General features: G+C 36.2%; 1 protein-coding gene and 1 long non-coding RNA gene across 10 annotated transcripts in view; one reads left to right on the forward strand and one right to left on the reverse strand.

Moving 5' to 3' along the window:
- Positions 1 to 24,671, forward strand: part of LOC141425808 (uncharacterized) — a 149,274-nt gene extending 124,603 nt beyond the window's left edge. For 4 of the 7 annotated variants that reach the window (XR_012450931.1, XR_012450936.1, XR_012450939.1 and 1 more), the window contains one exon: positions 611 to 6,999. This is a non-coding gene — a long non-coding RNA (uncharacterized lncRNA). Of the gene's footprint in view, positions 1 to 610; positions 7,000 to 9,772 lie in introns of those variants that run through there. The other 3 variants (XR_012450933.1, XR_012450932.1, XR_012450935.1) reach the window with 3 other exon arrangements.
- The window catches only part of Atp2b1 (ATPase plasma membrane Ca2+ transporting 1), a 113,692-nt gene that overhangs the window by 68,219 nt on the left and 18,831 nt on the right, over positions 1 to 26,642 (reverse strand). The window lies entirely within an intron of this gene.

Raw genomic sequence — 26,642 nt, forward strand, 5'->3', positions numbered from 1 at the left:
GCTACCCATGCTATATAAAATATATCAAACCAGTACAAGAATAAACTTAGCAAGTAGACCTAAATAATAAACAAAAATATTACCCGGCAAAGGCCATTTGGAAAGTAAACTCTCAACCCCACATCTAGCTATCATCCTTTCTGAAATATGCTGTTTCTACTTTATCTCCCACTCACAAATCAACCCATTCCAATCTAGTTTCTCCTATGCTGCGTAGAAGCTTATCTCCTAGGTGACCAATAACCCGGCCATTTTTAAGTCTAATGAATATAGGTAGTCTTTATCTGACCTCCAGAAAACCACTGTTACTCCTAACCACTTCTTCCGTCTGGAAATGCTCTGCTGCCTTAATTCTCTTTTGCTGGACTCTTGTTCTCAACACACTGTCATTTCTGGCTACTTATTCTCACTTTCCACTGCTTGCTCCACTTTTCAAGTAATTGTCAAGGGAATTAGTGGGGAGAGGTTAGGTGGCATGGTAATCTTTATCATAATTGTTGTCATATGGTTTTAGTCAGAAAATATGAGATTGGTTTACAGATAATAACAAAAACTTATTTGCATGTACATTTGTAAAGGTTATTTATGATTTGTTTTTCTTGTATTTCAGAATTTCACAATTCAATTAAAATGATGAAACCACACTATAGAAGTCTGGCTCAGTGAAAGTGTGAAAACACCAGCCGGTTTTCTTATCCTGAGCCGAAACAGCTCTTATTCTCATAACTATTAGTCCATAAAGGTATATGCCAACCCAAAGCAAACGGGGTTCTATAAATTGGTGATTCACTCCCTCTCTGGGACTTTTGATAACTGTCACTTCTGGTACAGATTTTTTTTTATGCCAATAAAATACTTAACTAAGCAGTATATGATACAAATTTAATGTGAATAAGCCCAAGCAGAGCTATCTTGAAGCTAACTATAGACATGTTTGCCCAATCAGCTGGTACTATCTTATCCCAAAATTTATAATACCTGTATCTCTTAGGAGGTTGGCCTAATCTTGTAAGGATGTATTTACATAGTCAAAAAACCACAATCCCTCTCTGAATTTACCAAAACCAACATACATTTAAAAGTTAATTTTACATATTTCCTATTAATAATTTCCAAACTTTAGTGTTCATCAGCATCACCTGAGGGCTCTTGGGAACACAGATTGTTGGACCCCAGCCCAGAAAATGTCTTCAGTTGATGTGGAGCACAGTTTTAGAACTTTCACAGGTAGCAGGGAGGCTGAAGCTACTAGTGTGGAGAACCACCACTGAAGGTATGTGTTTCCTGAGGTTTGACTAGGGAACAAACTGTTAGACTGTCATCTTGATCCAAAAGTTTTGGGACAAAAATATGAGCAAATTACTCATGGTTCTTTATTGTGCTAGTCTTAATTTGCATGGATAACTGAAAGCAGACTATCTTCTAAAAATATTCTGTGAGCTGGTACTTTGAACTATTTTGGTTTTTAATACCAAGTACATTGATCTCTCTTCTAGTTAAACTTATGGTACACAATTACTGTAAATAATTTCCTTCACTCAAGTGAAAGCATGGAAACTCACATTGCTACACTTAGAACATACATTAACACCTTAAATATTAATTTTAACAAAATTGACAGGGAGCTATAATATAATGTAGATACCTACATTCTCCTACTCTCCCCTTAAAATAAACTAAACTTCGTTTTCTTCTATTGTTTTATTTAGGCATTTTAGGAACCTTTCATCTTACAGTAAGCTTCCTAGTAAAAAACAAACTTTAAAAATCTCAAAAATAAGGAAAGCTAATTTTAAATAATTCTGTGCAATTTACCAAATATATGTACATACTATATATCTGGCTAAATATGAGAACCAAATGTTCTATCATTTTCTAGTCTCATTGGTGTTGAAACTTTCAGCTATAGTCAAAGAAGAGATTTCTAAATTAAAACACTGGTTTTTTTTTCCTTCTGTTCAGGAGCTAGAAGGCAATATGAACACTTGAATGTCACACCAGCTGCTCTGTCGGCCTACTCAGTTCTTAAGAGCTTCTATCCTGTCAATTCACAGAACCTACACTTACATGCTTAAGGAAACAGGATGCTCATTATGTCACTGAACAAGCTCACAAAAAATAAAGTTGGCAATATTGGGGGAGGCACAACTTTCTGTAAATTAACATGGCTTTCTATCTTATTAAAAACTCAATTTCAAAGATGGTTTATTTCAGAATTTGCAGACACTTTCCCATTTTTGATGGTCTTTTGTAATTTCCAGTTATAGTTATTAAAGGACAAATCAGTAAATCAATTCTCACTTGAGCAATGTGTTCAAGTAATCTGGAAAATAAGGTAAGTTACATTTTAAGAGGATTTCAGGCAAGAATTTGATTTATGGTTAGTTCAATAAAGGGCAAAGAATGTGGACATTAGGGATGTGTTGAACCATAACCCACTCCTCACATCATACTGATTGATGATCTTTTGAACTCATTTCGCACATCCCTGACCTTCATTCCAAGACTTTATTTGTACTCTGTAACTGAGAGTCATGGTCAGAGTTACACATTAAATCACCACCCGGAATTGTTCTATTTTCAAGATTTTCCTCTTTGGTACAAGTTATTTCTCTTCACTTCTACTGCGTCTTGTGTATACATTCTGACCTCCAATCTCAAAGGCCATCAAGAACTCTTCTGGTCAATTCTAGCCTCTTTCAAAAAGCTACATTCCCAATGGTCTTATATCTGACTTGCTCTTATCCTCCTACTACAACCATCTGGTTAATTAGCTACCCCTTGCACAGACCATCTGGCTGAAGAATGCTAGAAAAAAATTTAAAAACTGAGTTCTTAGTTCCACTAGAAACTTACTTGTCACGGTAATATATATTGCACTGACACATCTCTACTACCCAGAATATACCCTTTTTAATTCCAAGTCTTTCCTATGTTACTCCAGCTTGACTCTGCCCAGGATACTCAAGTCTGCTCTAAGACCTTATTTCGATGATTGCCACTGCAAGTCCTGCCTGCTATCTAAATCCTTTTTCTGCCTCACCAATACTCGAATACATTTTACCCCATCTAAGTCCATGTCTCTCCCTCCTCTCCAAAAAAGCATGCCTCTCCTGGATTTTCTTAACCTATGAAGCTATCTTTCCTTCCCTCCCCCCCTCCTTTTTCTTTTATGCATTCCACTTGGTCTTCATCACCTCTCACTTGAACATGGCAAACTGAGTCCGTCTTTGTGCCCACACACACTGAGATGACTCTTCACAGTGCTAAATGATCTCAGGCTGTTTCTCAGCTTCATCCTCCCCTATATTTTGGTGTCATTATACAGTATTCTTCTGTCTTTCCATTGTATCCATTACTTAGTTCTCATAGGTCTTTAATCCTCCTCTTTGCAAATTCACTGGCTTTTTAAATCTTGCCACATCCTAAATGAGGGCATCACCCAGGGATCTATTTACAGGCCTCTCTTCCCTAAATGTTCTCTCTTGGCAATGCATATCATGACCTACCTTTACCACCTTGACCTAGCTCCAAGTAATGTTACAACTGTTAACAGACATCTCCACTTAAATATTTTGTAGTACTTCAAAAATGCAATCATCAATATTAAATTTATCATTGTCACACCTAAATTTGTTGTTCTTCAAAGTTCATATTAGTCCCAAAGATATCTGAGTAAAGCCTACACCCAAGGATCTGTCTTCATAGAGCTTATAGTCTAAATGAAGAAAATAGCCAAGTATACAAGCAAGTGCAATCAAGTGTTAAAGAGAATCACAAAAGGCACATGAAGAAGCAAATGACAAAGTGTCAAGTGAGAAGACTTTACTGTTTAGATTTCTAAACTGGGTTAGTGTTGCAAGGTGGAAAGGGGCTTAAAAACAGAGGTGTAATCACAGTATATCGTAGTTTGATATAGCCAAACATAGGAGAAAAACAGGCAGCACAGGAAAAAGCTGATATTGTGATTTTTTAAAAGTAAACAAAAAACCACTATCTATTTCTATCTCTGAAAGATTTCTTAAATAAGCTTCTCTTCTAAAACACAACATAAGCTTTCTGAGTGTAGGACAGTAGCCACAACTTGTGTTCCTTTCATAGCTCTTAAACAGGCTAGCAGATTGCTTAACTGATCAATCATTAAAATGCTAAAGCTCCTCTAACAGAAAGATAAAATACAGACACATACATAAAAAAGAAATTTCAGATTAATACAGAACTGAGAGGGGGGGTAAAACATGCAGTTTTCAAAAGTTATTAATTCCCTAACTATTTCTGGTAGCTTTTTTTTTTTTTTTTTTTTTGCAGTACTGGGGCTGGAACTCAAGGCCATACACCTTGAACCACTCCACCAGCCCTTTTTTTGTTTTGGGAATTTTCAAAATAGGGTCTTGCGAACTATTTGCCCAGGCTGGCTTCAAAGTGCTATCCTCCTGATCTCTGCCTCCTAAGTAACTAGGATTATAGATGTGAGCCACCAGCGCCCTGGCTCAGCTTTTAAATAAAGATGAAATCATCTCGTCAGACTAGAAAGATTTGAATCATCTTTTGAGAAGATCAGAACATATTTAATTTCCTTTCTCAACAACTGCAGAAAGTAAATTAAATGAACCAGGAAGATGAGGATTACTTTTAAGATGGAGGTGGAAGCCAGGCGGTATCTAGCTTGTGAACATCAACCCCTCAGAACACTTCAGTGGATCACATATAACAGACCAACAGCAAAGCTGAGATACTGACAGATCAGCATGAACATCATGCACTGATCTGCACTCCCCCCCTCATTCGTTTGTCTCAGTATAGCTCTCAGAAGCACCCCCTCCCATCCCATCTCTGTCTCTCTCTCGGCAAGTAACAGTTGTACTACTGTCAGACTAGTGAATTTTCCCTTACAAAAGCTAGCCTATTCCCTTTTCCTTTTTATTAATTTCTTCTTCAAGGAACAATTACAATGTTCCTTCTACTCTGAGCCCACAGTATTGAACTAATCTGTTTCTCTAATTCTATAGTTTCTTGGAGCCTCTATAATACAGTCAGAATGTGAACAGGAGAACATGTGGCAATGCCTTTAAAGACAAACAGTGGTCCTTCAGTAAGTGAGGGCCATCTCAGGTACCAGCAAAAGAAATCCTCAATCACAGAGAAACAAAAGACTCTTTCAGCATTTAAAATAATACCTGACCCACCACTGAATCATAACTAGGATAATGGCACATCCATAATTTACCTACTATTTCAGCTCTCTAATTTGTAAAGTGGGGATAATAGCATCTGCCTCAAATTTTTAAGGATTAAACAATTCTTGAAATATCTTGAATCATCCTAATGTCTTTGAGCCAGCACCTGATACTTAATGACTGTAACTCTTGTGATAGTTATATCTAGCAATGCCACTTTAGTTTCCAGTAAGCTACCATATTTAGCAATTTATATAATGCTTAAGTTAACTTGGTAATGTAAAAGGTACATAAAACATCATTTGTTAAAGAGGCAAAGATATTTAATTTGGTATTTGAATGTGATAGCCTCATATTTAGTACTCCAAATAGTATTCAAGAATTAAAAAGGACTATGTCACACATGTAGTATTTCATAACAGCTCATCTACAAACTAGATGGGTCTATTTCCAAATGAACAGTAGAGTGACACCCCAGAGGGACAAAAAAGCTTTTTTTCAATTAAAATTAGATGTTTAAGACTCTTAGAGACTTAAAAATAGCAATTAGCAAAGCTAAGTAAAACCTAGAAAACTCTTTATGGCTCAATCTTCAGGTACAAAACAGAGAGATATATGTACTCAGTGAGCGCAACCACATAGAATTTATGTACTATAAGCAGACAAGAACCAGAAAACATGAGGAAGAAATGAGCTATGTGTCCAAGCAGCAATGCTACAGATTATTTTCTAAATAAGAAATAAAAATGATAAATACATTTAAAAATAAAAAACATTCTTTTCTAAATGCCTTAGATATTATTTATGCAAAATAAAACAGAAGTGCTTTTTTCAATTGTTAGGCAATGACTTATCATTTCACTGAAATTCTAGTGCAATGAAAGAAATATGACTATGCTGGTAATGACTCAACAATATCCTTTCCAAAAACTCTGAAACCAAAGTCAGTGCTTAGGATTCAGGATATCATACACGTATACTGAACAGCAAATACTGGTTTAACCATCTTAATAAATTTGGTATGAAATGCAGCATGTACTATCAATTAAGGAAGTATAAGTAATCATGCCTATGTTCAGTGAGACACTAAATGTGAAAAGGAAAAATGATATACTACACAAAAGACACACATGCCCCTCAGAAGAACCTTCTCAGAACCTGAGCAAAAGGGAAAGACGTATAAATGGTTCAGGCCTTTACACACACACACAAAGGGCTGGGCATGCAGTAACACTGTTCTAGAATTCCAGCTACTCAGGAGGCAGAGATTGGGAGGACTGTGGTTTGAGGCTATCACAGGCAAAATGATAGTAAGACTTTTGCTCAACAAGAAAACTGGGTGTTACAGCACCTGCCTGTCATCCAAGCTACTTGGGAGTTGTAAATTAGGAGGCTTGAGGTCTAGGCTGGTCTGGAAAAAAAAAACCAAAACAAACAACAAAAACCCAGGAGACCCTAACTGGAAGTTAACAGTTAACTAAAGCAAAAAGGGGATGGATCAACTTGGGTGCCTGCCTAACAAGCATAAGACCCTGACTTCTAAAAAAAAAAAAAAAAAAGCTTCAGACCTCATAAACTGACAGCTTCTCTTGATATGAACTGGTGGGAACATCGAGGAGGAATTAAAATTTTAAATCATTATATAAGATTAAGCCAAAAACCTGTCACTTTTTATAGATGAAAACAAGAAGAATATCAGTAATTTCACATAGTTCAACCTAGTATAAAAAAGTGATCAGTGCATTCAAAATAAGTATTCTAAAAAGAGTAAACTGGAGCACAGGACTCTGTGATTAAGTAGACGAATAAGTAAATTTAACTCAATGGGGTGGAGTGGGTGGGGCACTGAACAGTCAAAAAAATGGGCTGGTCAACCATGAAAGCACAGGCAAAGGATAGTATTTAGAATAGGAAAAGAAAATCTGACCTTTGTCATTCAAGCAGTGTTATTTAAGAAGGGTCTAAGCTCTCAGTGAGACTTCAAAAGTATTTGTATCCTAACTGTGAAGTAAAACACTGATAGTAGTTATCAGAACTAAAAAGACACATGTGTAGGTACTGTGCTAAGAAATTTAGAGGATGCTGCACAGATCATGTGACCTAATTCTTCTGAAGTCCTACTACTTATTATCCCCAATTGCCAGAAAAGATAACTGGTCTTTGAAAGGTTAAGAAAAACCTGACTCCATTACACATTCCAAAAAGCTTCTCTTGCTAGATGTATTGTCCAATGTAGGAAATTTACAGGGAAGAAAATGTGCTATCCAGGATTTGAGAGTCTGTTTCTGAAGACAGTTTTTTTTTTAAAAAAACGAATTAATAAATTGTTATTCTGAGTTTTACATCAGTATTACAAACTTTATTAATTTAGTCAAAATTAAAATCCATAGTTAGCTGAGAGTTAGTGGCTCATTCCTGCAATCCTAGTTATTTTGGAGGCTGAGATCAGGAGGATCTCGGTTCAAGGTCAGTCCTGGCAAGGAGTTCTTAGGATCCCTTTCTTCAAAATAATCAGAGCAAAATGGACTGGAGGTGCCTGCTTTGCAAGTGTGAAGCCCTGGGTTCAAACACCAGTCCCATCCAAAAATAAGGGGGTTGGGGGCTGGCAGAGTGGCTCCAATGGTAGAATGCCTGCCTAGCAAGCATGAGGCCCAGAGTTCAAACCCTAGTAGCCCCTCTCCCCCATTCCCCCCAAAATATAGTTAAGAATGTAGTTGAGTTTCACAGCTTGTAAGTCTGGCTCTTCACCAAGGTAAATGTACTAAGACATATAATCCCTGTCCTGTGAAGTTCCTTTAGGGATAGCCAGTCCCCTTCTTCCCAAAAAACTCTTCCTTTTTGAAATGTCTTCCAGAAGCAACAACAAAGGGACAAGATTCTAATTCTGTCTCTGCTGTCCTGGCCCTTAATCCTAAACAAATCACCTTCTCTCTTGGTCTAATTTTTCTCATGTATACAGTTGGGCTTAATGACCATTCTTTCCTTATCTAATACCTATGGGTTGTCCATTTATCCCATGAAACACTCATCTCTTACCTTCTATGTGCAATTTCCAGCTCTATCTCCAAGGATTCCTTCTTTTTGTCTCTGACTGGCTCTCCTAACCACTTTCTGTCTCTCTCCTACTCACCACTACCTCCATATAAACACCATCAGAGTCCGATTTTGTTCTCTCTTGTCTCACCAGCACCAAGAATTATGAATCTGGATTTGTATTTACATACTACCTGTTCCCCTCATTACATGATACTGTGCGTCAGTCTAGTACATTTGTGTGCCCTTGAGGTATTGATAACTTGTGCCCCTTATAAGAAAGACCTATACACAATTCAGTAATGCTAAGTTCAGAATTACAACTGCACATTAGTATTTTCTTTTCCAAGTTCTGTCTCTTGCCTATACTTAAGACCACAAAACCATATTTTCAAGCCTCATTTCTTTCTCGTCTCTAAAATCTCTAAAATCTTGCAAGTAATTTTTAGTCCTGACCTCAAAATCAACTCCAAGACTTTATTTCTATCATGAGTCCTCAAATTCCTCTAGACCAGACTTTTCCAAACTGGTGTCCTTAGAGAAGGCTATTCACAGTACATTATTAGCTATGCTGTAGAAAAAAATGTTTTCTGTTCAGCACAGTTAAATATGTTTCTTCATCTTTTTCATAGCCTTGCACACTTGTGAATCTACAAGAAGGAAAAAGTCCACATTGCATTTCCTGAGCTTATTTTGAACTACTCTTTTTCCCATGAAGCACCTACTAATATCCACTAGAACCAGTGCACACAATACTTTAGAAATGCTACTGTACTCTTGCCTATTTTAGCCAAAGTATCTACTACCTGAGTGCATATGCACCTCTGATTTCTTGCTATAGTCCCAATATTCTATCAATAGCTAAATTCCTTTTCTTCTCAATCTTATATTAATCTTTTGTACTCCCTCTGAAACCACCGAATTTCAGACTCTGTCACACTTGCTAAACAGGTGCTCTACCACTTGAGCCACTTGGCCAACCCTTGAGAAGAGTATCACAAACTATTTGCTTGGACTGGCTTCGAACTGTGATCCTCCTGATCTCTGCCTCCCTAGTAGCTAGGTTTACAAGACTGATACCATTGCCTGGAGGAATGTGACATTTTGCTTACTGACTCTTTCATAAGCACTCACGATTTCTCCCTGAAAGGTCATTGGAAATTGTTCTTTATTATACCAAATTTTAATTCAAAGCTTACAGATTTCCATCACCTTGATAAAGGCAGCACTAGTCTTATACATTTTAGCTGGGGGCTCTTAAATGGGATAAATAGGGAATGCAGATAAAATAAAAATGGCCTGAGTAGCAACAGTGATACAGAAAGTACCACAGCTAGCACTAGGTCACCATTACCTGAATTTACAGCTAGTTTCTCATTTAGTCCAGCATTTAACATTTAGTTTTTCAAGCTGAATACTCCACACCCAAACTACCCATAAATTTTTGAAGAGGCAAAGACTATCATTCAGGTACATTGATTTTTAATCCTTTACTTCCATCAGCATGATAGGAGCAAGTATTTAAATATTATTTCTACAGTCAAGACTTATCTGATTTCTAGGTATTGGGGACATAGCAGGGAGGATGACAGAACCATCCTTTTCCCAAGGAATTTATATTCTTTTGGAGAAGATATATAAAGACATGCCTGTTGATCTACTGAAATAATTATTTAACTATAATTGTGGTAAGTATACAGTAGTTGGGTTTTTTGTTCTTGGTTTGTTTTGTTTTTGCTTTTTTTGAGATAGGGTCATTGTATGTAACCCAGGCTGGACTGGAATGATGATTCTCCTGCCTCAGCCTTAAGTGTTGGAATTACAGGTGTGTACCACCACACCTGGTCTTTACACTGGTTATTTTTTTAGCCATGGTTACTTACAGTTCCATAAAATGGAAGAAAAAAGTAGGCAAAAAGCTAATACTGGGTTTAAATATTTTCTGATTAGAATTCTTTGGAAGTGGAAGAAAATGCAAGGAATGTGGAGGAAGACAGGGATGGGTAACCTTTGGCTGTAAGGCAATGTAAGAAGCAAATTCTTTGAAACCTGTGCTTATGATAGCCAGGACACTTCAGAGCAGTACATATTTGACTTACTGCCAAATGTAGGTCAAAAACACTCAAGTCTGAATGCTTCATATACAGACAGCACTAGGCTATCAGTTTTACAAGCAGTGAATGATTATGATAATGATAATAATAGCTAACATTCATAGACCATTTTAATCTACTTTGCTCCTATGAGATTGGTACTACAGGCTAGTAGTACCAAATCCCTAATCCAAAGATGTGAAATGGTCTAAAATCTGAAACTTTTTGAGTGTCATGTTGAATTCTGAAGCACTTAGGACTTCAGGTTAGGGATGTTCCACCCAGTAGGCCATCCATATATTCCAAAATTAAAAAAAAAAAAAAAAAAAACCTCCAAAATGTGAAACACTTCTGGACCCAAGCATTGCAGATTAGAGATACTCAATCAGTACTACTTTCCGTTTTATGGTAAGGAAACTGAAGTGAGATAGGTTAAGTAATATGCTTAAGGTCACATAGCTATTAAGGGGTATAGCTGGGATTCACACTCAGGCTCTGTGTTGCTTCTTCCCTCTCTGCCCTGATTATCTTTGCATGTATTTACAGGAAAGCATGGTATCTCACTGCTCTGAGATGATCATTTATTTGGAATGACAGCAAATATAATAAAAGGTAGCTATTTATTAAAATAAACAAAATAACCTACCAAGTAAATGTGAAATACTGTTCTATATTACTGGAAATGCCATTACAGAAAGTGCACTTACTTGAATCAGATATTTGAGCACTTCAAATGGTCATATGCTATGATAAACTGAAAAAAAATGTATCCCAAAAAAAATGTATGCAAGGAGACAGAGGACTGTTATTTATTAAAAATCTGTACTAAAATTCTTGGAAATTTTAATCTTGAAGCATCCTATGTTTTAAATAGGACTTTCATTGTCATCAATATTTATTGAAGCTCTATGCAAAAAATTGTATTACATTACGAAAATACAAACATACTAAAAAAGGAAAAAGATACTGTCCAGTTTATAATCCAAGAAGATAATTCTTCACTTAAAAATGGAGGAGAGGCCGGGCGCCAGTGGTTCATACCTGTAATCCTAGCTACTTAGCAGGCAGACATCAGGAGGATTATGGTTTGAAGCCAGCCCGGGCAAGAGCCTATCTTAAAAAAAAATCCATCACAAAAAAGGGCTGGTGGAGTGGCTCAAGGTATAAGCCCTGAGTTTAAACCCCAGTACTGCAAATAAATAAATAAATAAATAAATAAAACAGAAGAGAACTGGGGGTGTAGTTCGAATGGTAGAGCACCTGCCCAGAAAACATGAGGCCCTGAGTTCAAACTCCAATACATACATACAAGACGGACTACGATTCTCCAATTTGTTATAGCAATGAGTTGTCCATAAGTAAGACATGTATGTAACAGTATGCCAGGAATCATATGTGAATGGCAATTTATATCTTTCAGAGTCAAAATATCTGAGATAGTAATTAATCTATTCTGGATGACCACTTGTGTTCTGAAAGCAGCATTACTACTCATCTACTCATTCTCTTAAAGTTATTACTCTGAACTTTGAGAGTATTTGCTATTGCCATATTAAAAATGAGCCCAAGAAGCCTTTCTTTTATCCCTAGAGTATGTGATATGGCTCAAAGTAGGCACCTTAATATTTGCTAAGTGAATAAACAGAACCACTTCATTATCATGCTAGAAAAAACACACAAATAAAAAATTTATACTTTCTCCAATGCATACTTATTTCATAGCTTGTAACTGAAACAATAAAGTGCTTATACTATATTCCAGAAATGTGGCCTCTACAACTCAAGATTAAGACTATCAAAATATCTCATGATTCAAACACTAGTTAATACTAAGATAAAAAGAGGTAAGAAAACAGTCCTTTCTAGACTACCACCATAGTAATTCTAGTGTTAGGTGTGCTGTTAGGTGTATGTTTCTGGAAAGATACTGCTTTTACCTTAAAGTTCTGACAAACCAGGATTCATTTTTAGGTGTCATTATTTCATTATCAAATGATGGAAGATTCTCAGAAATAATGTTACTTAAAGAATACTTGATATATAAATCTATTTAGACAGATTCTTTTTTACAAATTCAAGAGATTAAGGTCATTAAGTGTTTCCTCACTGATAAGGGGGTATTTCTAATATGCAAAACGCAAAAAAGGGATTTTGTGTTTTACATATCAGACATAATTAGGGGATGGGCTAAGGAAAGAATTGCAGTGATGGAGAACCTCCAATCCCCTCCCATTACATAAAACACAAACTCAGGGTTAAAAAGCAAAAGTTACCCATTTATTCTCAATGTTAAGTTATTTCCTAAACTCATCTTGGATGCACAGAACCATATAAGGCATGGTAAAAGAAATTACAAACAAGATTTATACATACATTTTCTTAGACTTTGTGTGGGCAGCATCAGATACAACTTCATATGACTTCTAACACTCATTTAAAAACTATAATGTTACCCTAGAAAAGGTCTGAAAAATAAACATTTACTATAGTTCAAATTTTAAACAAGTTGTCTCTATTATTAATAGTTATATAAATATCATTTATATTAACAAGATAATGTGATATGTAAAGTTTGGGGAATTCAGCCTTCCCTAAGTGAAGACATTCTTTTACTTAACCAAGCACATAAAATTACAAACAGACGGTTCATTCCTTTTATAGCTGTTATCACATTCACATAAAACAAAACTTGGTTGTGACACTCTTACAAAATAATTATCCTTCTAAATTCCCATTTTTATAGCTGGATGTGGTGTCTTAGGTCTGCAATCCCAGCACTCAGAAGGCTGAGGCAACAGAATCACAAGTTCAAGGATAGGCTAGACTACAAAGTGAGACTGTCTCAAAAATAATTAAATAAACAAAATAAATTCCTAATTCTTACATTTACAAAGCAGATTTTTAAAAATTTTATTGCTTATTAAAGAACACAAAGGAAAAGCAGTCTTTTTTTTTTAAATGATGGCAAATCACAATCTTTCCTTAAAATAAAATTGTATAGAAACTAGTACCCATTATGGATTTAAAAAGAGTCCTGTCACTCAACCAAAACAAAGCAACAAAAAACCATAGTATCACTCTGAAAACTATTTCATAATTTTAAGTATTAACAACTTCACATATCCAATAGTGCCAGGAAAGTATGTAAGTATCAGCAGCGAGAAGCTTCTTTAATTATTGTCAAATGATACTGAATACAGACTCTGTAGGATATTAAACACCTTGCATTTTACATGGTTCTAGGGTCCAGCTTTTGAAGTACTTCTGTGCAGAGCCCAGCTGTTTTCAGTGATTTATCTACAGGAGTTTAATTTCAATTGTATACTGAACGTGGGAGGCAGTGATTATCCTCCCCCAATCTTTCTAGCACATTAATGAACATTTTATGGAAGAGTCTCCAACTGAGATTCATTTGTCCTTCAAGTATTGTCCTCTTAACTCACTAATGGCAATATCTGATTCATTACACTTCAAATGGAAGAACTCAAGATCAAGGTTAACATGAAACTTATGTTCTACTCATTTTAAACCTGAAAATGTCATAGAACAAATGTATCCTCTTGGCATCCTCCTCTACTGTCTTCAAAGGAAAGCTGTATTGTAAATAATTCCTTGAAAATATAGGAACCAGTCCCTTCAACTCTTTTTTGCACTTGCTTTCTTCTAGTACCAAACTTGAAACCAGTGTTCATTTCCTGTTCAATATAGTTCAGAAAATCAGGTGTGGCTGCTCAGAATTTCACCAGTGGCAGAATATCGGTTGAATTATATATACATCCTTTTGACTGTTTTTTTAAAATAAAAAACATAAATGGAGACATAAAAGACAATTTTTGAATACCACAACCAGGGGAGATCTCCTATACCAGATAGGAGACTACATGTTCAAAAAGAGGACCAAAAAATTTTTTTTTTTAATTTTGAAAATACTAATCCTTCTTTTAGATTTCTTAGGGGGAAGCACACGAAAGTACAGACTGGAGACATCATAAAAAAGGTCTAGGGCTTTTAGTTCTTCTGCCTGTGTAATAATATGTGAAGTAAGCAAGGAAGGCATTAATAGATCTCAAAGTTTTCTGAAGAAACTAGTTAAGGAAAAACCTTATTTACTTGAACGAGTCTCTGATACTGAGAAAATCTGGTCAAACTGAGAGGCTGAGTGCAAGACTCAAAAGCACCAAAAGAGCTCCCTTTTTGTGTGGGTCAATGCTGAAGGCAACTTCAGGAGAAAGTCATTTTGATAGAAAGGGAAACTGAGATGCTTTTAAGGGAAAGCATGAGAACCATCCTCTTGTTAAAAAGAAAAAAAACATATTCTGTTTTCCTGGGACTCAAACAAAAGTACAGGTATATGCAATTCTTTAATTCATAGAGCTGAACACCGATTTTACAGGCAACTGATTATAGATAACCTTCCCAATTATACAGATACACTTTTATGTGCTTACCAATTCTGAAATCTTCTCTTAAAAAAAAAACTTCTTCCACTCTTTGGAACAGGGATAGTCAGAGCATATATAAGAGATGTCACCAGGTACGTTTTCAAGCTTAGTCCAAACAACCCTTAATTGCACTAACAAAACTGCAATGACAGTAGAGGACCACATCACTGTGTATTTTTATCAATATGAAAGAGATTATAACTGGAATTTTAAAATCATACAGACTGGCAAGAACACAGAACTCAGTGGTAAACATGGGCATTTTCCTTTCCTAGTGAAATTGTATTAATTTATTTGTCTTCCCTATTTATCTTCTAAGAATGTAAATACCTTAAAGAAGGATAGTGTACAAGTGACTAAGTGAGGAGGACAAGGAGTATTTGAGTCTCTTAAACTATGACAAGGAAGCAGCCACAGCCATTGACATTGTTAGTCATTGCTAAAAACTGAAACCTCAGTTCAAGTAAGTTATTGTCAAGTGAAGTGTAACTATCCAGATCAACCTTCTAGTAATTATTTCTTCTTTTGGCCAGGCCTTTACCCAGTGACATACAAACTTTGTATATACTGTGGCATATTTTAAAATAAAATATTCTAGCAGTGGATATGGGGGTGGGGAGAAAAACCAATCAAAGAAGCAGAAGATATGGGGGCATTCCTTGTAGAGAAGATATGAGGGTTCCAAGGTAGGAACAAGGCTGAAATGTCCAAAAGGCATATAAAGAAGGCCAACACAGCTAGTGCGATCCATTCTGAAAGGCAAAGATCAGTGAACAATGAGTTGGGTAAGTTAGAAAGGGTCAGGTATTGAGGGGCTTACAGCCCATGAGCAAGGACTCTGAATACTGTATTAATTACAATGTGATATGGTTCCGATTTGTGCCTCAAGACTATTATGACTTCTATGAAAAAAATGGACATGGTGAGGGAAGGAGGGATGAAAAACAATGAAGCTGTACCTACTTTTGTCTATTTTCTTGTTTGGCAAGGGAAAGCCTTAACATCTCCTAATCAGTGGAGGATATTTCAAGGACACAGCATCAGGAAAAATCACTAACCTACTAATGGCCACCCTCCCTGTGAGAAGTCAGTCTGTGTAAAAGACTTACAATGACAGCATCAGTGAATAATGAAAAACAGGATGGATGACTGGTGACCAAAAATAAAGGTGACTAACATAGTGCCTTAAAAACAACCCCCTCCCCCCCAAAAAAACCCATACATCAAACCACTGTTTCCAAAATGGAAGTCAATTCCATCACAGAATACAAAAGGATGAATTGATTTTTTAAAATGTCCATTTGGCTTCTACTTCATGTTTTCTTCTAGCGCTTGGAGAAAGAATCTGTCAGTGAATGACATTCGAAGATGCTCAAACACTAATAAGCCTGCAAACTGAGACTACCTTGCTCTCCTCTCTATAAAGCTATTCATGTTATTTACCCTTTCAAAACAATTTCTTTCCTCCTTACAAGACTTATGCTTGTAAAGCCTCCTGTTTACTACTGCTGCTGCTGCTGCTGGGAAAATCAGAAGTGAGAAGGGTAGTCATCCCCATAGTTAGACTTCATGCGCTCTCTCCAATACATTCAGACAATAGGATTCAGCTTTAGTTAGGACAAGGACATACCCTTTGGCCATAGGAAACAGAAAGCTATTTTGCATCTGTCTTACTAAAACAAATCACGAGTTGCCTTAAGAATTAACTGAACTGCCAGAAGAGCTCAATTTCAGCCATGAAGAGTCAAAGTCATTTTGGAATACATTCTTGAAATCTAAATGATAACTCTGGAGAGATACTTGCAATTTATTCTACAAGGATGTCTAACTCACATATTTACATGCATACTAGATACTAAGAACTGTGGTAGGCACTGTGTGAGGCATTCATTAAAGTGCTGTGCTTGTAAAAATAAGGCATTTTACTGGAGTCATATAAACTTCCTTGGTTGTGTAAGCAGCTAACCAGTAACAACTATATTTATATTTGCCATTTTATATTGCTACTCCTATGCTTTCTGGCTTGTGCTGATTGATTTATACCCCAGAGTAGATCTAAAGCTCTTAAAGCATTAAAAAACATTCCTTATTTCAGGTTCTCAGAAGAAGGTAAATATTATAACTTTTCAGGGGAGTGTTGAACTCAAGACCTCGTGTTTGCTAGGCAGGTGCTGTACACTTGAGCCATGTCTACAGCCCTTTTTGCTTTTTTTTTGAGATAGGGTCTTGCTTTATACCCATAAAGCTTAGTATCTGGTACCCAAGATGATCCTTCTATTTTACTTCTGCTTAGCTGGAATGACAAAGCACGTGCCACCATGCCAGCCAATGGTTGACATAGGCTCTAGCTAACTTTTTGCCTGGGATATCCTCAAATGATGATCCTCCCGATCTCTGCCTCCAGAGTAACTAGGATTATTCATGTGAGCCACTCTGCCTAACTATTTTAACTACCAAGCCAAACTAAGACAACAGGAATAAAAAACTTTTGAGGTGGTCTAAGGCAGGAGTTAGCCAAAATCAGTCTGTTTTTGCAAGGTCAAGGTTGTTTTTTGTTTTTAAAACACATTTTAAAGGATTAAAATTTTAAAAAAAGTCAGGTGTAGTAATCAACCTCTGCAATCCCAGCTACTTGGAAGGGGAAGATTGGGAGGATCGCAGCAGGAAGCTGGTTGGGCAAAAACACAAATCCCTATCTGAATAATAACTAAAAGCAAAAAAGGATAGGGGTGTAGCTCAAGTTGTAAAGCACCAGCACAAGGCACTAAGTTCAAACCCCAGTACCATACAAAAAAATTTTGAGGAGAGAGAGGAAAAAAAGCCACAAACATTCAACAAATACTGTACCTGGTCCCAATAATTTATAACATTTGATACCTGACCCTTTACAAAAGAGTCTGCTTATCCCCAGCTGAGGGTAAGTAGTTGCCAAAACTAGCTCTGTATTCAAGTCATTGAAAGACCTTTTTAAAAAATACAGTCCTAAATCTCACTCTTAACAGAATCAGTGGATTAAGATTTCAGAATCTTCATTTTAAAATGTTCTTCTGGAACTTCTGAGCCAGAAGGATAATGGCAGCAGCCTGAATCTCAATCCCTCACCCCCCAAAAACAGTGTTAAGAGCACAAGGGAGTACAAATAAAGCCACACATGACCTCCAGTATCATCAGGAGATAAAAGACTACATGCTTCATTACCTGTAAGCAAAGTAATAAACACTGAACTCTTAACAAAGCTCCTATTGTCTCTGCAAGCCTGTGGGCATGTATCATAAGAGAGGGGAAGCTTAAGAGACCCTACGAAAAACAGAAGCAATCAAAGGACACACATGAAGCAGACAGAATTACTCACAGAAGAAGTCCAACACCAAGGGCCAAAATGCTGAAAACTCAAATGTGGAGTCTACAACATCAAGCTACACAGGAGGCTGAGAGGCAGCAGCAAAAGAGATGGCATGCTTACACAAACCTCTCTGGGGACAGGCAGATAAATTGCAGCAGGAGTTACTCTTGGAAATATGACAGAACAGGAAAATTAAGGATGCTATAGAAACCAAAGAGAAAAAAAAACACACATAAATTCCTGCCTACTTCTCTTCGCTATCACCATTAACAGTTAAAAAAAAAATTCACTATTTTGACAAGTCCATGATCTGCTTAGGGAGAGGACTATGGGTTTGAAGAAAAAAAAAAAAATCAAATCAAAGTCATATCAAAGTACTGGAGGAAGAAAATAGAAAGTGAAAATCACTTTTCTGTGGATGCACATTCCCCACAAAGCAACAATGACTATACACATACACACACACACACACACACACACACACAAACACCATGAAGCAGAAGAAAACTGTCAGGCTTCAGTTAAATAAAATACCCTCAATCAAGTACTTAGAGATTTTAAAATAAAAAATCACCCAGAACCCCAAATTCAAACACAAATAACAGAAATGAACAAAAACACAGGAAGAAACACAATGAGAGTCTATCAATCTCAGGAAAGGAACTAAAAGACAAAAAGGAAAAACAAATTAAGAACAAATTACAAAAGGCTCAAGGGAGAACAAATCTGAACAAAAATCCAACATCAGACATTGATGGGAAAGAAGGAAAACAAGAATGAAAATGAGATCACAACAAAAAAAGGTCCTCCCCAAAAACAGAAGACATGTAAGAAATCCAACATACCTATAAGTGGAGCCCTTAAAGAAAACAATGGAAGTTGGACACCAGTGGCTCACATCTGTAATCCTAGCTAATTGAGAAGCTAAAATGGGAAGGATCAAAGTTTGAGGCTAGCCCAAACAGTTCTCAAGACCCCTTCTCCAAAATAATCAGGGCAAAATGACTCAAGTGGTAGAGTACCTGCTTTGCAAATGTGAAGCCCTGAGTTTAAACTCCAGTCCCATCAAAAAGAAAAGGAAAGAAAACAATGGAACAGAATATTTAAAACTGTAATTCAAAAAAATCTTTCAAGAAAAGGAAATCTAAATCAGCATACTAAAAAGGTCCACTGTATACCTAGAAAATCTTACCTAGAATAATGTACTTCAAGGCATGTAACTCATTAAACTACCAAAAAGAAATCAAAAGACTTAAAAGCAATAAAATAAAGACTTTAAAAGCAACAAAGAAAAACAACAGTGGTGTATCATTTCCAAGAAATGGGAGCCAAGTGTTCCTTCAAGTATTAAGTCAACAGGAAAAAAAAAAAAAAAGGCTTCCTTTTTGTTTATGGTGCTGGAGACTGAACCAAAGGCCTGACATGTGCTAATTAAGTACACTGCTCTACCACCAAGCTACACCCATGGCCCTGGAAGTTTTCAACGTACAAGGACTTGGGAATACTGAGTACACATGCCACCCTCCTGAGGAGTTTACAGATAATGAACTTCATCCAAGAGTTAACTGGGTGAGCTGCAGCAAAAGGACTAATGGTGAGAATTTAATGTATCTAGATGTACGATTAAGACAAAGGTGGCAATCCGGTTAAAAGAAGAAAATGTACATGCTACACATATTGACAAAGCAGAAAAATGCACAAATATACTAAATAAAATAACAGAAGAGGAAATAATTATTTATACAGAGAAAATTTTTAAAAAAGATTTAAATAAATCTTAAAAGTGAGATGCAATGGGTAATTTCTTAAATCACAGTTTACCAAGACTGACTGCAGCAGAGGTAAAAAAAACAGAAAATGTTACAAAGAAAAACATCCATAAAAGGGCACCATGGAAGAATTCTACCATATCTTTAGAAATTAAAGTCTTAGTACTATATAAATTGCTTCAGAAAACACAAAATGAAGGGAAACTTTCATGTTTCTTATAAAGCAAGTATAACACTGATATCTAAACTCAATAAAAACAGAATAAAAATTACAGATCAGTATCACAAGAACTGATGCTAGGGCTGGCACTATAGCTCAGTGGTAAAGGGCTTTCAAGACACGCACAAGGCCTTGGGTTCAATCCCCAGCACTGCAAAAACAGACAGACAAAAAAGAACTGATGTGAATAGTTAGTATATCTGCAATACTACATTAAAGAAAAAACAGAGCCAGTGTGGTGGCAAAGCTTGTGACCCCTGTACTTAAGAGGCTGAGGCAGGAGAATAGTGAGTTTGAGGCCAGCCTGGGCTGCCTCAAAACAAAAACAAAAAATACACCATGATTAAGTGGAATTTATGCCACGAATACAAGGATAGTTGAATATTAGAAAATCTATCATGAAATAGGAATGAATGGATATGTAACATTATAAATTATATATACCTCAATCCTAAACTCAGTGTAGCGAAATATTGAGGATTCAGCAGAATCAACAGCAAGCAAAAGATATCCCCACTAAACTAACATCTTTATGGAGGTTATCGACCAAAGAATTTGAGAAAACAACAGAGATCTGAGAATTGGGAAAGAAAAATGATCTCTATAAATGACATGGAAAACTAGAGACCTCTAATCAATGAAAACTAACTCAAGAATAAAACTGAGTAAGGCATAATGATTAAAGTTAACAGGCATATATCAATAGTCTTTATATATGTAACTAATAACCAATTAGGTGATATAATAGAAAAAATCCATTACAATAGTAACCAATTTTTTTAATTACTTAGAAATAAACTTTACAATGTTCGCAATGTATATTTAAAAAATATAAACACACCCCTGAAAGACAACAGCACAGATGTGAATAAACAGAGATACAATTTTTCAACATCACTGAATATCAGTTTAATGCAACTCTCCTGAAACCTAGGAAACTAGACAAGGTAATGCTAAAGTGTATATAGAAAAAGAAACACATAAGAATACCAGAAAACCACAGCAAATGAAGAACTATGTGGGACCTTTAGCTCTATCAGATACTAAAACGTATGGTGAAGCCCCAATGAATAAAATAATGCAGCACAGACATGCAAAAAGATCAAAGGATTAAAACAAAAGTCCAAAAACAGACACAACTCTATACGGAAATGAATATACGACAATCACTTGTGAGAGAAGGGAACTTTTCCATTAACTGTGGGACTACTGAATAATCATTTACACAAACTTAAATCAGATCTATCCATTCCTTATAACATGACATAAGCAAAGTCAAGAGACAAGAAACAAATCTAGAGATTGTATTACTGCCATCACAGAAAAATGGCTAATATTCCTAACATTTAAAAAAAAAAAAAACTTTAAAATTGAGGGAAAAAAGATCATGCATCCTAAAGAAAAATGATTAAAAATCACCAAAATATAAAAATAACCCTTAAAAAGGTAGGAAAAGCTGGGTGCCGGTGGCTCATGCCTGTAATCCTATCTACTCAGGAGGCAGAGATCAGGAGAACTGCGGTTCAAACCCAGCCTGAGCAAATAGTTTGCAAGACCCTATCTCGAAAATACTCACCACAAAAAGGTGAAGGCCCTGAGTTCAAGACCCAGTACTGCAAAAAATAAAAGGTAGGAAAAGATGTTCATTATCACTTATAAGAGAAAATAAAACTATGCTGAAATGTCATCTCTCACCAATCATATTAATGAAAATTCAAAAGCTGGAAAATGTACTGTTTGTCAAAGCTTTGGGGATATGTCAATTCACCAGTGAAGTATCTAAAATGTCATATGCAGTCTTAAACCTTAGTTCCAAATTTTTTGACTTACTCACATGAAGAGGGGCGTCTATATCCTCACCTCCCTAGAATTTGGGCAGACTCGTGACTGCTTCACCAAGAGAAGTACCCCAGAGGCATTACCATGAGACTTGAAGCGAGGTCATAAAAGGTCTTGCAGCTTCTGTGTAGCTGTTTTGAAATGCTCCCTCTCCTGACAGCCCTTCTCAGAACCCAGGCTGCACTCTGTGAAGTCCAAGTTGCCCTAAGAGATCATGCATGCATGTTCTGATTACAGTCTGAACTGAGCCTAACATCAGTCATCCTAGCCTGTTCACCAGATATTAGAGAAGCCATTGACACATAATTATAGCCCCTAACTAATCTGGTCACTTGAGATTTCCCAAAGAAACTTCCAGACACTATGCGACAGAGACAAGTCACCCCAATGTCTCCTTTCCAAATTTCTGACCAAGAACTCAGAAGTATAATAAAACAATTGTTTTATACAATTAAGTTTGGGGCAAGTTGTAATGTAACAATGGATAACCAGAAGACAGTATATTGGTATGCAAAGAATTTGACAATAGCTAATAAGACAATTCATTAATTTACTCTTCATCCCAGGAATTTACTTTGCAGATATACCTTAGCAATACGAAAATATATGCATGAAGTTATTCACTGCAGCATTGCCACAACTTTGAAATGCTTAGAACTAATAAAATATTTTTCCCTTAGGTTTTGTATCAAATATATCCTGCCAGAAATGTAAATTCATTTATATATATATATATATATATATATATATATATATGTATCATTATGTCAATTTTAACTTCTTTTTTGTTAACTGTGCTAATTTACACTGACATTCCCCTTCTCCCCCCGCAAAAAACAAAAACAACAACAACAAAAAAACTGTTGGGAACTACCTAAATGTTCAAATACAGGAAACTGGATGCATGCAGAATGTGAAAAAGAATTAAGACAATGTTTACTCTAGGGAGAAGAAACACAGAAAGAATAGAGCAGAAAAAACAAACTGGTTACTAGTAAAAAGAATAAAGTAGGAGGATAAAAAAGGAAAGGACTGAATTCTGTGTATACATATTTTTTGGTGTGCAGTTCTGACATTTGGAAGCAACATTAATATTCCATATATTAAAAATATGGAACTAAACAAAACAGATTTTGGGACAGGGAAAACAAAAAAAGCAAGTAAACAGAATGCAACATAAGTAGACAAGCCCAATTGTATTTCAAATGGATAAAATGACCACTCTGGGGAGGAGAGGGGTCTTATGCAAATAATTTTGGCTAACAAAACTTCAATTTGAGGGAGTAAAAATAAATCTTAAACTTTTCTTAAGTTTTTTTTCATAGTGGTATGGTTGTACAAGTTCTCAAAATCGTACCATGTGTACTTTAGTACTGCACAAAGAATCAAAACTGTAAATGCTGTTCTTGCTATGTAAGTACAGGTAAAGAATAGGATGGAGGAAAGAAAGATCAGGGAAACCAGTGGATAGTAGAATTGGAAGAATGACTGGATCTATGGTTTCATATGTTTATATATAACTATACACACAAGTACAAGCAACATGTATATGTCAATATACTTCTTAAAATAAGGATCTCTATGAAGTTTTTCATTTATGACTATAAAATACATTAGGACTATTTCAACACTCAGCTAAAATCAGTCAAATCAAGAGCAATTTTTAAGCCAGACTGAGAAAGACAAATATCACATTCCTCTTCTCATGTGTGGAATCTAGTCCTTAACAAGGAATGTAAAACAGGTTCTGTTTCGGGATGGGCACCAGCAGGAGGGAGGTAAAAGGGGCTGTGCATGTGGCTGAAGTACTTTATCACATGAGTGAAAATGGCCAGGCCCATGGCTCACACCTGTAATCTTGACAGAGGTCTGCAGAAGTTCAGGGCCAGCCTGGGCAAGCAGTTAGCAAACCCACTTCAGCCAGTAAAGAGCTGGGCATGACGGTGCACACCTGTCATGCCAGCTACTCAGGAAGCATAAAAAGCAGAAGCAAGGTCCAGGCAGGCCTGGGCATAACAATCAGACACTATGTGAAAAACAACTAATGCAAAATGGACCGGCGGTGCAGCTCAAGTTGTAAAGAACCCGATTAGCAAGTGCTAGGCTCTGAGTTCAAAATCCATTACTACCAGAGAAAATTAGAACAATGAAACCTATTGAAATTATTTTAAGAAGGGAGACTAGGGAACAAATGGGAGGGATAGAGGGGATAAATTTGATCAGGACACATTGTATACTCATATGGAGATATCATGTACATGGTACTACTAATATATGCTAATAAAAGATTTTTTTAAAGTTGGTTATATTAGTGCATCTAATGTAAAGCTCTCTCCCTTTTGCCAATTAACCCATATTACTATAATCATGATTCCCACATCTCAGGCAAGCACCAGCTATTTGGTTGTCCTTCCGAATTTTGCTGGCAAATTTTCTTATAGCTGTATTTCTATGGGAAAATCTGTTTCAAGCAGTCAATTAAAAAAAAAAAAGAGCTTTTGTAACACAATCCAATTTTACTCACTGTTTATATTTTAAACCCATAAAGCTCACGTAAACTTAAAATCCTTACAATTTTAATGACTGTCTCTAACTTTGCCTTCTTTTATTCCAAATTCATAGATGTAACTTAATAGGACAGTCATGGAATGCCTTACCAAGAAAGGGACACTGGATCAAAGATTTGAAGATGATAAATATTTAGGGAATTAAGTTCATTAATAAAGTCTACAACTTTTACACCCATAACAAACAACAGAGTACTTGCATTGAATTTTCAATCAAAGTATTTCTTTAACTCACTGAGTTGAGAGGAAACTAAATTACTGCTGTTTCTTCAACACTCTCACTATGTCTTCTATTTCCCACTTCAGTCTGTGTCATCATTCCCATCCTCAGGAGTGTTTCCCTTATTTCAGGGACATTGTTCTGCAACCTCCCTTAACCCACACAGGAAATAAGACACTATCAATTCTCAAAGTATGGTCCCCAGACTAGCAGTATCAGCATCACCTTGGAGATTGTTAGAGATGCAAATTATCAGGCTCACTGTAGACCTACTAAATCAGAAAATTTTGTGTATTGTGGGGGGAGAGGAGGGGTGATAGGAAGAGGACTCGCCAAGCCTTCAAGTGACTCTGATGCATGCTAAAATTGTGTACATTCTTTGTTTCTCTGCTATAGACTGAATTCTATACACCTGAAATTCCTATGCTGACGCCTTCAATTCCAATGTGATCCTATTTGAGATTAGACTTTTAAGGCAGTAACGGAAGTATTAAGTGAGATAATATGGGTAGAACCCTAATCCAGTAAAACTGATGCCCTTAATTATAAGAAGAGGTACAAGAGGTGTTCTCATACAATGTAAAGGCTGTGTGAGGAGACAGAAAGACAGCCATCTGTAAGCCAAAGCAACATGCCTCAGGAGAAAATCAGCTGGGTTGACACCTTGATCTTGGCCCTTTCAGCCTCCAGAAATGTAGGAGAAAATTAACTTCTACTATTTTAACCACCAGTCCATGGTATTTTGTTATGGTAGACCCAAAAGACCAATACATTCCCTTTTACCTTAAAAGCAGTATCTAATTTCATTACTTTCTCTCCTTAGGTATGGACTAAAAACACTGGTCATTGTTAGAAAACTTTGTGAGTCAATCTTTCACCCTTTTACATGGTAAAAGAAGAATTATCTTATACCCAATTCCCTTGAGTAAATAAATCTGATATATATTCAGCTACAGCCGTTAGGAACATGCTTTCAAGTACAAAATAATGCTGCTTCCAATATCTACAAATCCATCCAAATTTGACTCATTACTCTGGGGACATGCCTCAAGTGGTAGAGTGCTTGCCTAGCAAGTGTGAGGCCCTGAGTTCAAACCCCAGTACTAGAAATACTAATGTAATAATTTAAAAAAGAATGCTAGCCAACCAAACTCATAAACAATCTATCTAGCCTAAACACTCCCTAAGCAAAGGCTTCCATATGTTTCACTATGCCTCCATCAGTACAAGGCACATTTTATATGCAATCTCAACATGAAACTATGTGATTTGGGAAGGGTTTCATATTGTGTGATATGCACATTACAGATGAACATGAATTTATATTAAAGTGACAGTAAGTGCTTCTACAGTGGATATGTATACACTAAGAGAAAACAACCAATTATTAATTCAGAGAAAAGTATGATCCTGTTTCTACCAAATTAATTCAATATACTTGGGCAATTACTCATATTTTCTACAAATGACTTAACACAAATGATTAGGCTTTTTAAATTTATTAAGCAGTAAGGCCAAAAAAATAACCAATCTAATCACTTCATCCTTTCATATTTACATAATACTGGCAATACCAGTTCCTATGAAGATGATCACACAAAATGCTATTTAAAAAAAATGTTGTAATTTTAGTTAGAATCTAAGTAAAATATTTAATTAGAAAATTTTTGCTCCAATTGAAGGAGGTCAAATTTTTTTGTTTTTGTGGATTATGGATTGAACCCAGGGCCTTCCTTCCAGAGGCAAGGAAGCACTCTTTACCACTTGAGCTGTGACCTCAATCCTTTTGTTTGTACTTTGTTTTGGGGGATAGGATCTGGGTAACTGTAATTTGGCCAGCCTCAACTTGTGATCCTCCTGCCTGGTAGCTGGGATTACAGCAATGTACCATCATAACTGGCTATAAATAAGATGTTTTAAAAACACATTCCAAGGGCTG

Source organism: Castor canadensis, chromosome 8 (assembly GCF_047511655.1).
Source record: "Castor canadensis chromosome 8, mCasCan1.hap1v2, whole genome shotgun sequence".
NCBI classification, from domain to species: domain Eukaryota; kingdom Metazoa; phylum Chordata; class Mammalia; order Rodentia; family Castoridae; genus Castor; species Castor canadensis.